This window comes from Amia ocellicauda, chromosome 19, assembly GCF_036373705.1.
Source record: "Amia ocellicauda isolate fAmiCal2 chromosome 19, fAmiCal2.hap1, whole genome shotgun sequence".
Classification (NCBI taxonomy): Eukaryota; Metazoa; Chordata; class Actinopteri; order Amiiformes; family Amiidae; genus Amia; species Amia ocellicauda.
The window spans coordinates 26,142,495-26,154,606 of record NC_089868.1 but is presented as its reverse complement, the minus strand read 5'-3'; the positions used below and the strand labels follow the sequence as shown (position 1 = coordinate 26,154,606).

At 54.9% G+C, this 12,112-nt stretch overlaps 1 protein-coding gene across 3 annotated transcripts in view; it reads right to left on the bottom strand.

The window, feature by feature from the left end:
• The window catches only part of ralgps2 (Ral GEF with PH domain and SH3 binding motif 2), a 47,734-nt gene extending 35,622 nt beyond the window's left edge, over positions 1-12,112 (bottom strand). For 2 of the 3 annotated variants that reach the window (XM_066692490.1, XM_066692492.1), the window contains exon 1: positions 11,937-12,112. The gene's annotated coding sequence lies outside the window, so the exon portion shown is untranslated. Of the gene's footprint in view, positions 1-11,293; positions 11,539-11,936 lie in introns of those variants that run through there. The other variant, XM_066692491.1, reaches the window with a different exon arrangement.

Below are 12,112 nucleotides of genomic sequence, written 5' to 3'. Positions count from 1 at the left end.
CCTGAGAGATCAGAGGTGAGCTCAGTCAAGTCCATCTCCACATCAGATCTGTAACTGCCGTGATTAAAGCAGAGGGACGGAGGGGGAGGGGGCAGGAAATTCCACTGCATTGCCCCGAGGAACAGAGAGGCAGGGCAGCGAGCCGACCTGCACACAGACACCGCACACAGCCCGGGCTGCTGGGCTGGAGCTCAGGACAAGGCCTATGTTTAATCTCAGCTCTCAGGGTCAAAAACAGATAATATGATGGTGAAAGCGACCCCAGCTCTGCTCTCCGACATGCTGACGGACAGCACATGACCGTTACTGTAGAACGCGTGAAGCAGAAGGGGAAGTTGCCGAGAGCCTTCCTCATTTGAATATCTAAATGTGAACCCCTTCAGAGGGGAGTAGTGTAGGACAGGCTGCCCCGACACTCCCTACATGTCAAGTCGTTCCTGCCGAATTAGTTTGAATACTCGTACTGTGCATTGTGGCGAAATATAACACACACAGACACACACACAGTGTCACATGATTCTCAGTATTGCTGGTTCCACTTCCTTTTCAAACCACAAGCTCACACATTATACAAGCCCCCTCCATACACAAACCCTACTGCACACTTGCAGAGATGTAAACAGTATGCTGGGCCTCCTGTAATGGTTCATCACCCCCTCACGTCACATTAAACAGGCAGAGACGGCCTTGCACACGCACACGCACACGCACACCAGATAAAACAGCCTGCTCCTGCCAGTATTATTCCCTGTTATCAGACCAGACAGACTAACGGCAATATGCAACCACAATCCTTGCCGGGGGCCTCTTCGTGGTGCACAGGTCAGCTGGTGGCAGAGTAGCTCACACCCCACCTCCTGACACAGTATGTCATGTTTTAAGGTTGATTTTATTAAACAAATGAGCACTTCTCTCACGGCAGAGGGGCACAGCACGGGACGGCACGACAGGCTGGAGAGAGTGGCCCTGAAGCCTACTGGCCTGACAGCAGCCGTCACTCTCACACTCCCAGTCCCAGTCCCCTCATGGCCAGGCAGGCCCCGCAGCTGGATCAGTGGCTCCTCTGGACGGCTGTGCCATTACATTACCCTTCCCAAGCCCTTAATGAACTAATGGACTCAATTAGTGGGCTTAACAGGTTCAAGTGACCATCTGCTATGGCTGACTGGACAGCTGATCACTGAAAGAGCCCTGTAAAACTGTCCAAACTGTGGCTCTCCAGGGCCGGCGCCCGTCCTCTACTGGCCCCCGAGACCCTGCTCTCCCCTGCTTAAACAGCCTTCACACTAACAAACCCGAGGGCCACACATTTCATGTTACACTGCCAGAAGGAAAAAAGTACGCAAATGCAATCAAAGAGTGAAATTAAATGGCCGACACGGGGGCCACAGGGGGGCAACAACCAGGGGGCCCTCCAGAGGCCACGGCGCCACAACCACAACAACCACTAAAATAACAACAAGCACGACGGCAGACCGCCAAACGGAAGTGTTGCTCTGTGCAGCAGCGGCTGATTTTCCCTGCAATGAGAAGGGGAAGCGGCAGCATCAGGCAGAGACGGTGCTGTGGGGGTGACCCCTGAGTTCTGGGGAACAGATGGGGGGCGGTGGGAGAGCGAGGAGAGATGGAGGTCAGCCGCAGGAGTGAGTAATTAAATGACAGCAACGAAAACACCACCGGCGATGAAAGAATCTGGTGTTTTTACTTTCGGGAGAGTATGAACGCTTCCAGAGAGCAGTAGTGAAACCGCTCTGCTCTGCACCCTTTTGCTCGCCGCACCCCACACCCAAACCACCAGCTCACACAACGGCCGGGTGACAACCGGAAGTGCAATCGAGCTGCAATGCCCCACCGCACACTCGCATGAGGCCTGTCACGGCTCTTTTCAGGGCTGTGTGAGGGAAGACGCAGGGCCCTCACTCAGCCACAAGAATATCAATGTGTTTTGAAAAAGCGTACAAAACATGACTCAGCCAAGTGATTGATACAGTTCACATGAGTCACAGGGTGGCAGGGAGCGCTGTGTGTAACAGTGTGGACAGCATGTGTTACAGTGTGCAATGTGACTGTGTGTGTGTGTATGTGTGTGTGTGTGTGTGTACGGTCAGTACGGCCAGCCCCGAGCTCACTGGAGTCCCGAGAGACGGAGCGCCGGTGCCAAGCTGCGGGGATGGCAGCGTTTCTCCAGGCCGCCCAGGAGCGGCACGTGTTTCCCAGGCACTCGCTCACTGAACTCTGGGCACCAGCAGAGAAAAGCCTGGATTTGGCTCAGGAGTGACATTCCAGCTCGGAAATTGTGTCACTAGGGTAAGAACTAACAAAAACATAGGCACTGTGCCGTGCCGTGTACGGGCCGAGGGGAAACCGCAGCGTTTGACCGCTGTATTAAAGAAGGGCATCGGATCGAACGGCTGTAAGTCCTCACTGCTGACTGGCTCCCGAACGCTCAGCTGGGGGTGGAATTGTGAGGGTACCAGCATTGTTGTGAGTGGGGCTTCTGGCCTTTTCAATGGATCATCTATCAAATCAATCATTATGGGTCATATCCATACAGAAAGCACAAGCAACATCACTGGGATCACAATGATCCACTGTGCGCGATTTTGTGCATGCAGCGCTCGAACTGTAGGAGGGGTCTGTGTTTAGACAAGTGGAAGAAGATTCAAGATTGTGCAAGAGAACAACTCTGAAGTTCTCACAGTCAGACTAAATCTGTACAAATAGTGTCGCCATGTGACTACAGCTAATAACAGATGACAATAATGATGCAGGTCTGTCTTCTTTACTGAAACTCTATTTTACATTACAATTACTTCCTAGCAGCACCAACAATAGAGAGAAGTGCATTGTGACTGTATGAGGAGCAGAGGAGTCAGCGAGCACAGGGGCAGGTGTGTGGGGCGGGGCGGGGCGGGGCAACCTCACATGGCAAAACAAAGGGAACAAAGACCCTTCAGCTAAGTTAGCAAGACCGTGGGAGCCCAGAGTAGAGGCATGGTCGGGAGCGTGGAGACTCCTGTCCCGGCTCCCCCTGTGTGCTTAGTGAGTCAACTTCCTGAATCACAGCCAGGTTAAATCAACACAATTAAAGGGTTTTTAATCTCCTGATTTGAACAATGTAAACAACACCTTCTTCCGTCTTTCGCTCTCAATTCAAATTCAGAATGAGCTTCACAAGTGTGGCCTTTACAGACAGTACAGAGAAGTGAAAAAACACAATAACTACCTCTCAGTCTCTCGCTGTACCGCTCTTCTTCTTCTCTCCCTCTCGCTCTCTCTCCATCTCTCTATACCTCTGTATCTCTCTATCCCAGCGCACTCATGCTGCCAAAACCTGGGGCAACACCCATGTCAGTTACACATCGCTCTCCCACAATGAGTCACTTTTTTAGTCTTTAATTCTCTCTTAGAAGAGAGAGATTTGCTTCCTGTGTGTGTGTTGTTTTTGATGTTGAGCTCAGCCTTTCAGCCTGTGAGCAACACGTGAGAGAGGTAACCTGCCTCGTCACGCAGTCACTAAGCACAGAAACACGATCCCTCGTCACCCACACTCACACTCACACACAAAGGCAGGAGTGGAGAGCACGGTGTGTAGTACCCCCTCCAGCTCTCGAGTGAGACCCCATGTGTGACACAGCAGAGCTCAGACACGCGTCAGTCTGGGCCATCGGGTCACAGACCCGCTCGGACATGAAGCCCAGACTCTCCAACAATGCAATAAATCACCTCGGCCTCTCTGCAGGTTCTCAGGAGGTCTACAGTATGCGTTTATTGGCTGGCGTTTTGAGCCCAACATTATTTATTGCTTAATTAGAGGCAACGGAGAAAATAACACTTCTGTCTCCAGCCAGCCAGACGTGGGATTCAGCAGCAATGGGCAGTGATCCTGGGAGAAGGAAGAGAGGGGGAAGGGATAGAAAAGGGAGATGCTGAAGGCTGGTGTGATGTGGCGTTACGGGACAGAAACACCAAACAAGGCTATTACTGCTGTCCCAGGCTGGGGGGGAGTTCAGTGAAAGCGTTTGAAGTTCAGAGGGAGATCTGCTGTTCATCTTGTGGCCACTGTGCCTCCCTCCCTCCTTCTCTCTACGATCCCACCCCCATCAGCCTTCCTGCCAGGCCACCTGGGCGACAGAGGCCAGGCGCGCTGCCTTTCATCCCCGCCTTTGAAGCGCCTGCTCTCCCACAGACACTCACACACCCACCCACCCCCCACCCCCACAGCTCACTCTCACAGTCTCATGCAGCAGACAGCACTGTGGGGGGGCAGGCAGTCTGCACAGTGAGGGAGAGAGTTGTGTTTATACGATCAGGACAGTTAAAACTGATGAAGTGCAGCTGAGAGAGAGAGAGAGAGAAGGCCTTCACACAGAGAGGACACACTCTCACACTCACACACACACACAGGAGCAGGAGCGTCTATGTCCGGCCCGTCTCCATAATTTGCTTCATGCGTCTCCAATGACAGCTGTTCTGTGCTCTCCCCCATCGACACTTCTGCAGAAAATAGCCACTAACCAACGCACACGCACCGGCCAAGTGCACAACTCCACAAGACAGCTGGATGTCAAGCGGAAACACGTCACTTGACTTGTTTATGTTCGCAGTTCACTTTCATCAAATTAATACTAGCACACACACACACACACACAGCTGCCATCTGCCCTGCCAGAGACCAAACAAATTCTCTCTAACTCCGTCTCGGTCTCTCGCTCTCGGCTCCTGTGATCCAGGGTCACCCAGCTGTGACCGCCTGAGCTCTCTACGACTCCAAGCTCCCCACGGGGCCGTGCCCCATCAGCACCACTCAGATCCCCGAGCCTGACTGTATCAGAGGGGCGTGCTCGGACCCCCAACAGACCACCGCCAGACCCGCCTCAGAGCAGGGAAAGACGGGACAAACTAGAAAAGCAGCAGGCACGGCTGACACGTCCTCCCTCAGACCCAGAGCAGTGTGCGCACGTCTGAGAAAAGGAAAAGAAATACGTGCGTGTGTGTGTGTGTGTGTGTGTGTGTGTGTGTGTGTGCGTGCGTGTGTGATGTGTGCAGGGTCGAGCGCTGCATCGCTAGTGGAAGGAAGCTCCTCTGCAGGGCTTTTGTGTGTGTGTCGTTTTCCTTCCTTCAGCAGACAGCCTGCAGAATGAATACTCTCTTGTCGTGTCCCACAGCACAATGCCGCAGTGTGTCTCGGTGAAAGCCCGCTCTGAGCTCGTCTCCGGCCCGGTGGAACGCGGCCACGCTCTAATGGAGGCGAAGCAACAGCTGCGAATTCGAGCAGTGGCTGCATCTTACCCTCCCATCCCCCCAGAGCACGATCAACACTCTCCTCACCCCCCAAACTCCAGAGCCGCTGTACGTGTGCGTCCGTCTGTGTGTACGTGCGTCAGTGTGCGTGCTGTTTCATGACATCTCTGACAGGATGCTCGGGCTTCCAGCGTTAATGCATCAGCCTCTAAAAATAGACGAGACATTGTTCTGCTCACCTCCACTGGACCGGGCCTGTGAGCCGCTCCCCGCCGCTGCCCCCCCACCCTCACACGGTCGCTGCACTTCCGTAACTCTTATCAAACAACGCTCACTCAGACAGTGCTTTCAGAGCCGCCGAGTCACGAGCGCTGGAGCGAGCCCCGACACGCCGGGTAGGGCGAGCCGCTCGGAGGAGTGACAGAAGAGTCTGCACACGCACCACTGTATCGAACTGTGGTCAGGTTCAGACACAGCCAAGGTCCCGGGGCCACAGGGAGGCTAAACTCTCAGTGCGTGTCGGCCGATTAGCCCCATGAGAGCAGCCAGGTGTCTCCACTATGACACAGGACAGCACTGGGTCAGAGAGGGAGGGAAAGGGAAGAGAGAGAGATGTGGAGAACAGAAACAAGAGCGAGGGAGAGAGAGGAAGATAAAAGGAAGGAGGCAGGGCGAGAGGTACCGACAGGCCACTCGCCTGGCCATCACTACCCCCCACCCCCGCTGAGCAGCGCTGCTCCACATTCCCATTTGACGCGAAAAACCCTCGGCCCCGGCCCGACACAGTGAGCTGCTGCCGTCACACGCTTTCACTCAAACAGCCCCAACTGGAGCACGAACGCACTGCCCCAGCCCAGCCTCCCACTCCGACCCAGGCCGCCACTCTCTCCCCATTTATTTATCTTTTTTGTAGAGTGATGGGTTCTCTCTCGGGTTACCCTGCGCTGGCGCCTTGTCCACAGCACCCTGGACACCAGAGCTGCCCGAGGGGTAAGTCAGCACGGCAAGATAATACCAAAGTAGGCCCAACTGACACACAATACAGGCACACTTACGAAAACACCGAAATGCAGGCATCAGACACACAATCTTCCAGTACACAGCCCTGCTGCAGCTCCTCTCTCACAAAGAAAGACAGAGAGATTATTCTGTTCTCTTTGCTGTATCTATAAAAGCTTTGGTAACACTTGCCAATAAAGCTCATTTTGAATTTGAATCTGTCAGTTTCTCATGCCCTGAACCACGCACAACTGCACAACCAGCTCCGCTACACAACCGCTCTCACTGTGCCGACGCACAAAGCGCCTCTCTGGGCCTCACAGCCTCCACACGGCTCAGCTGTCACATCACACACACCTCACCAGCAGCAGAAGAGAGAGAGCGTTACATTTTAAACCGGTCCAAAAAACAACACACAAAATGGCTTAAATGTTCATAGCCAGAATTCCCCACAGCAGCTGCGGCCCTGAGTGACAGCGCATTGTGCGAGGGGACGGCACCCACGCAGGAACGTAGCCACTCCTGAGCTGGGAGGCGTCTGAACACACACCCCACCCTCAGTGGACACTACACTGGAGATTACAGCGCAGGCTTCACGGTCACAGACACAGACTCTCACACACACGCACGCCTGCAGGCCTTCACACATCACTGCTCTAAGAGGCTCCATTAACGCTGTGATTTCCATCTGCAACGACTTCAAGATGACAGAAGAAAACCTCCTCTAACAGGCGAACGGGAGCCGCTCTGACAGACAGATGGCGCGGCACTGACAGGATCACACCGATTCAATCAAGGCCTTCTCCAGCCCCGGCGCCCCGAGCTTCCAGAAGACCTGACTGGCCTGTCCGGGCTCAGCATAGGTGTTTACAGACTTCTGATCAAGGGGAGAGTTTATCGAACGCATTGGCTTTCCAGTGTGTTAACACTGAGGTTAATAATTAAAAAGAAAAACGTTTTGCATCCGACTGGGACCAGTAACAGTCCCCGAGAGCAGGGCCAGGTCAGGACCCCCCCTTCCCCCTCCCCCCTCGAGTCAGGACTGCGACGCAGGCGTCATTCATCTCATCCCGACAGATTCATGATGATTAACCGATTGATCGGTGCGGAGGCTGAGGTGTGAGCGTTGACAGTCAGCCCTCCCTCCAGGCTCAATCGCAGCTTTATCAATATAAGGGCGATCCCAGGACACAGGGGATATCTGAGCTAGAAGTGCAAAATGCCTCGGTGCTTTAATAAATCAGATTCCTGGATCATGTTTTTGAGGCATGTAGAACAGCGTATCGAGAGGTGAATTCATTCACAATGAAAGTGCTTCTGCGTCTCAAAAACCTCCATGGTTTCATTTTGTGGGCCCAGCATTAGGGAGAAAAGGGTGAACCTCAGTTCACAGCCAAACGCAGTGCAGCAGCACCCACACCGTGGGCACGGAAAGAGCCACACGCATGTACATGCAGAAAGATAACCTAAAAATAACACAGCAGCACTTATAAATTAATCACAGTTTAATCTCCGCAGCGCGCCGGGGCAGTGCGGGGCCGAGCGAGTGAGCGGAGCGCGGCACAGGGAGGGGTGAGCTCTCTGAGTGCAGCTGGCCCCTCCGTGCACAGCTGGCACACTTGGCACGGACCGGGCTCTGCCAGCTGCTCCCAGTCAGAATCAATGGCTGCCGAGGCCGCGGCACCAGTCACTTTCACCCCACATATAAACACGGCAGGCACCCACCGATCGGCTGTGCACACAGAGACACGGGGGGGGAGTCAGATACACAGAGAAAGAAAAAACACTGTAGGGAAAGTCCAGGCTGGGGCAATCGCTCTCTGCCCCTCAATGATGCTCGCTGTCTTCACATGCTTCACCTCTGAGAGCTCAAAATGGAAACAAAAACAAAAACAAAACAAAAAAATCGAAAACCAGATAAACTTGAATCCCTTTTAAAATGTTCTGCGTTGCAGCAGAGAGAGAGAACGTGCCCTGTGCACCCCCTCAGCTGTAAACACACTCCGAGATGAGCACAGCCTGTGAACTCTCTCAGGGTCCCTGGTCTTAACTGTCGGACAGATGTTGAGGCCCTCGAAAAATGTTCTGTAGAGATTGACCCCAGAGGCTTAAAATATCCCCCCACCCCACAGCTCCATTTTAAAAGATAATTTTTCACTCCCATAACGGCCGGACAAGGAAAGCCCCGAGAGCCAACGAGAGGGACATGTTTCACAAACACAAAGAAACTTGACACACAAGCACAGACGCACTGCTATAAAATCAGCCTGGAGAGACGAGGGGCGGCACAGCGCAACACAACCCCAGCTTCTGTGCCTCAATCTGCCAGTAATCGGGGGCTGGAGCTGTATATCAAAGCTGATGTCAGTTGGTCATGCCAATAAAGCTTTTTGAATTTGAATTTGAGAGGGGGGGATGACCGACACTGCCAGAAGCTCTTTCTCTGCACAGTTCAGCACCGATCTGCTGTAAACAAACACATGACAACAGAGCTGGACTCTGCAACTGCAGCTCCACGCACTCAGACCCGTCTCTGCTAAAGGCCCGTCCGTCCCCTCAGAGCAGCTCCACGCAGATCCAGAGCCGTCTCTGCAGAGGACTGGCTGTTATGGTCGGGGGGGTGAGGATGTGAGAAAGCTGACCGCTCTGTGCTTCACCCCCGGGGCTGCAGACTATAATTTCAACATATTTTCCACTAACAAAAGCATCTTGTGGGAACAGGATGAAGAGGAGAGGGAAAAACAGGAAAACACTCGTCGGCCCAGCCTGGGCTCTGAGGAGGTTGTAACGCACAGTCGCACACACAAGCGCTGGAGCTGGGACGGTGTGTGAGAACTGTACTCCGCTGGTGCCATGGTGGAGCGCCGTGCTGTGGGTTATTATAGTGTCTGTGCACCGCAGCTTTACTAACCTAAACCCCAGCATTGTTAAGAGAGAGAACCGGTGATTTCCCACAGATAAGGGGCACCTCTCTCTCTCTCTCTGTCTCCGTGTCAGTTTGTGCCCCAGCGCGGCTATATTAAGTACACTGCTGCCTCTGATAACACCACAAGCGCTTGGCAGTGGAAATTCACACCATTCATTACGGTCGGGGGGCTCCCTGCGGACACCGCGATGAAGGGCAGAGGCTTTGATTTAAATTAAATTCATTAAGGCCTCATTAAGCGCCTCATTTAACAAACTGTTTCAAGACGTATAAATCTCACACCAGAGGGACTGAATGAATGAATCAAGGCAAACGCACATAAATACAGTTCTAATAATGTAAGTGCTCACTGTGACTCAAATCACAGTAGCTGAACCACCACCAGCAAGAGCCGCTCAGCGCCGGGGGGGCGTCAGTGGGGTACAACGCGGTGTCAGGGCTCTGGAGTACCTGCCACTTCACATTCCTCCGGTGGGAAACAGCACAGTCCCGACACGCTGGCCCTCCGTGCTGTACGGCCTGAACACAGCAGAGACAGGCCCACTGCCCCTCTCTGTACAAACTGCACGCCCTGCCACGGGAGCCTGGCAGCCTTTGACCAAACTACAGACGAGCCGACCTTCCCCCGGGGTCCCCCTGAACAGCTGCACTTCACACAGGCCACCAGATTCATACGCCCCCAACCGTCTCGCATCCAGAGACCCCCAAGCCGGGGCCGGCACTTGCTCACTCTCGACGCGAGGAAGAAAGACAATCATGAGACCGCGTGACCCCTCTGCCATCGTCCACACAGACATCTGCAGGCACCTCCCACGGTGAGGCCGGGCTCAGACTCCGGCCCGGGTGACACAGTGGTGCTACAAAACAAGATGGACAGCGTCAAATCTGCTCATGAACTCTCAGGTGAGGGGACTGCGACTGCTGCGTGCCTCACTGCGTATAGAAGATAACTTGAGCGCGATGGCAAAACTTATACCTCTTCTACAGCCCAGAACACGCCCTTCTCCCAGCTCTGTCTACTGTACACGGCTCACAAACCTGCTGTTCACCCAGACAGCACTATTATTAGAACACCTCAACTGTAACGAGGTGTAACGAGCCAAGGGGAGTCCAGCTGCAGCAGAAAGCGAGACAGAGGGCAGGTACCAGACTGGGATCGCTCCTGGCACAGCCCGACTCCAGAGGGGCCCCGTGCCACGCAGTGCACAGCTCAAAGGCCGACTCACTTAACATCATCATATTATTAATTATTATTAATAACAAGAAAAACACAAGCCACACTGACTCACTCCACCACACGCCCGGTCATGCCTTATTGGCATGACGCCTCTGCCCGTCCTGTGCCACTCTGTCTCACTCTCTTCCTCCCTCTCTGTGCAGGAATATCAAGGTCCGGGCCGTGATTGGCTCCCTGCAGTGTGACCTCAGTGAGCTGGGCACTGCTTCCTGCCCATCCGGGTTCAAGGGGTTTAAGGGATTTGGCAAGGTGGCACAGTCGGAGGCCAGAGAGCTGCAATGAGCAGAAACCCACATCCTGGCTCCCGGTCCCTCCCTTGGCTATAAAGTATTACAGAGAGTCTGTGGGGCAGAGAGGGGCAGTCGTCAGCATGACGCATAAGACCAGTCCCAGGGGGCCACAGTCCAGTGGGACCTAGACATTTCTCCACACCTTGAAAGATGGGGATTGTTGTTAAAGAGCCCGGGGGACGGTGGACCGCCTGGACCAGGCCCGGCCCACTTAGACCTAGTAGTACAGGGTGCTGGACAGGTAAACAGTTGTGTAGTAAACAGGTGCGTCAGATATCCGAGCCCGACTGCTGCGCTCGCTCGCCTGCCCGTGCTCCCACAGCAGGACCCCCTCGAACCCGAGTCCTCTGGAGGAGCCGATGCAACGGGTTGTACAAGTAATCAGACGAGCGAGGCGGTTCACAGCGCAGCCCCGCAGCCATGCCTGTGCCAACATGTCATCATCCAGGGCTGGTTATTCAAACGCCACCAAGCAGGAACCAACAGCCCTCATGTTATTGAGATCCGTCCTGTGTCTGAAAAGCGTTATTGTTGTGGTTGTAATACTGTGGCAGAAATAAGTTCAGACTAACAGCATTTATAATAATACACTCTCACATCTCAAGTTCATTCTTCAACAACATGGTTTCCCGGATCAAGCTTGGAGTGGAGAAGCGCTCAGCTCAGCGTTAAGACAGCGGCCGCAGGGAAGCAGCTGACCAACGCACACGATGCGCTGACGCGGCCACACCAGCTGCCCACAGCGCCTCGCCGGCCGGCAGCGCAGCTCACACACGCCGTGGCCCGGAGCGCAGTGTTTCTGGACCGCCTGCCCAGAGGGACGTCCCGGTGCGAGAGGGTGATGCTGGGCAGTCTGAGGAGGAGGAGGAGGAGGAGGAGGAGGATGGGTATTATCGCTGCCGTGGCGAGCCGCTCATCCCGGCGCTGTTCCCTCTCCTGATCCCCAGCAGATGAGCCCCCCTCGGCCGGGACACTCCCCGGATCTGGGCGGAACTGGGACACTGGAAACCCGGCACCTCCACAGCCCGAGCCCCGAGGCCGGTGTGGAGATGCGGGGTAGGGGGGGTGGGGCTGGAGTCGCTGCGGTGAAAACAGCACCAGACGGCCGGGCCGGGTTCAGTCCCGCACCCGGGGTAGAGGAGGCGCCCGTCAGTGCAGCCCGCCTTCCCCGCCTGCGACCCAAACAATCCCCCCGCTCGCCCACTCGCACGGCTCGGACACGAAGGAAACCCATACTGACCTCCGGAGGGCGGCCGATGCGGGGGCTGATCGCGGCGCTGTATTCCCGGCGTGTGTCCCAGCCCGGTCCCGGTGTCCCGGTGTCGCTGGCCCGCTGTGGCTGGAGACGGTGTCGCTGCAGCGGCGGCGGCTCGGCTGCGTCCCGCGGTCTCTCTGAGCCGCCGGAGTGACGACAGC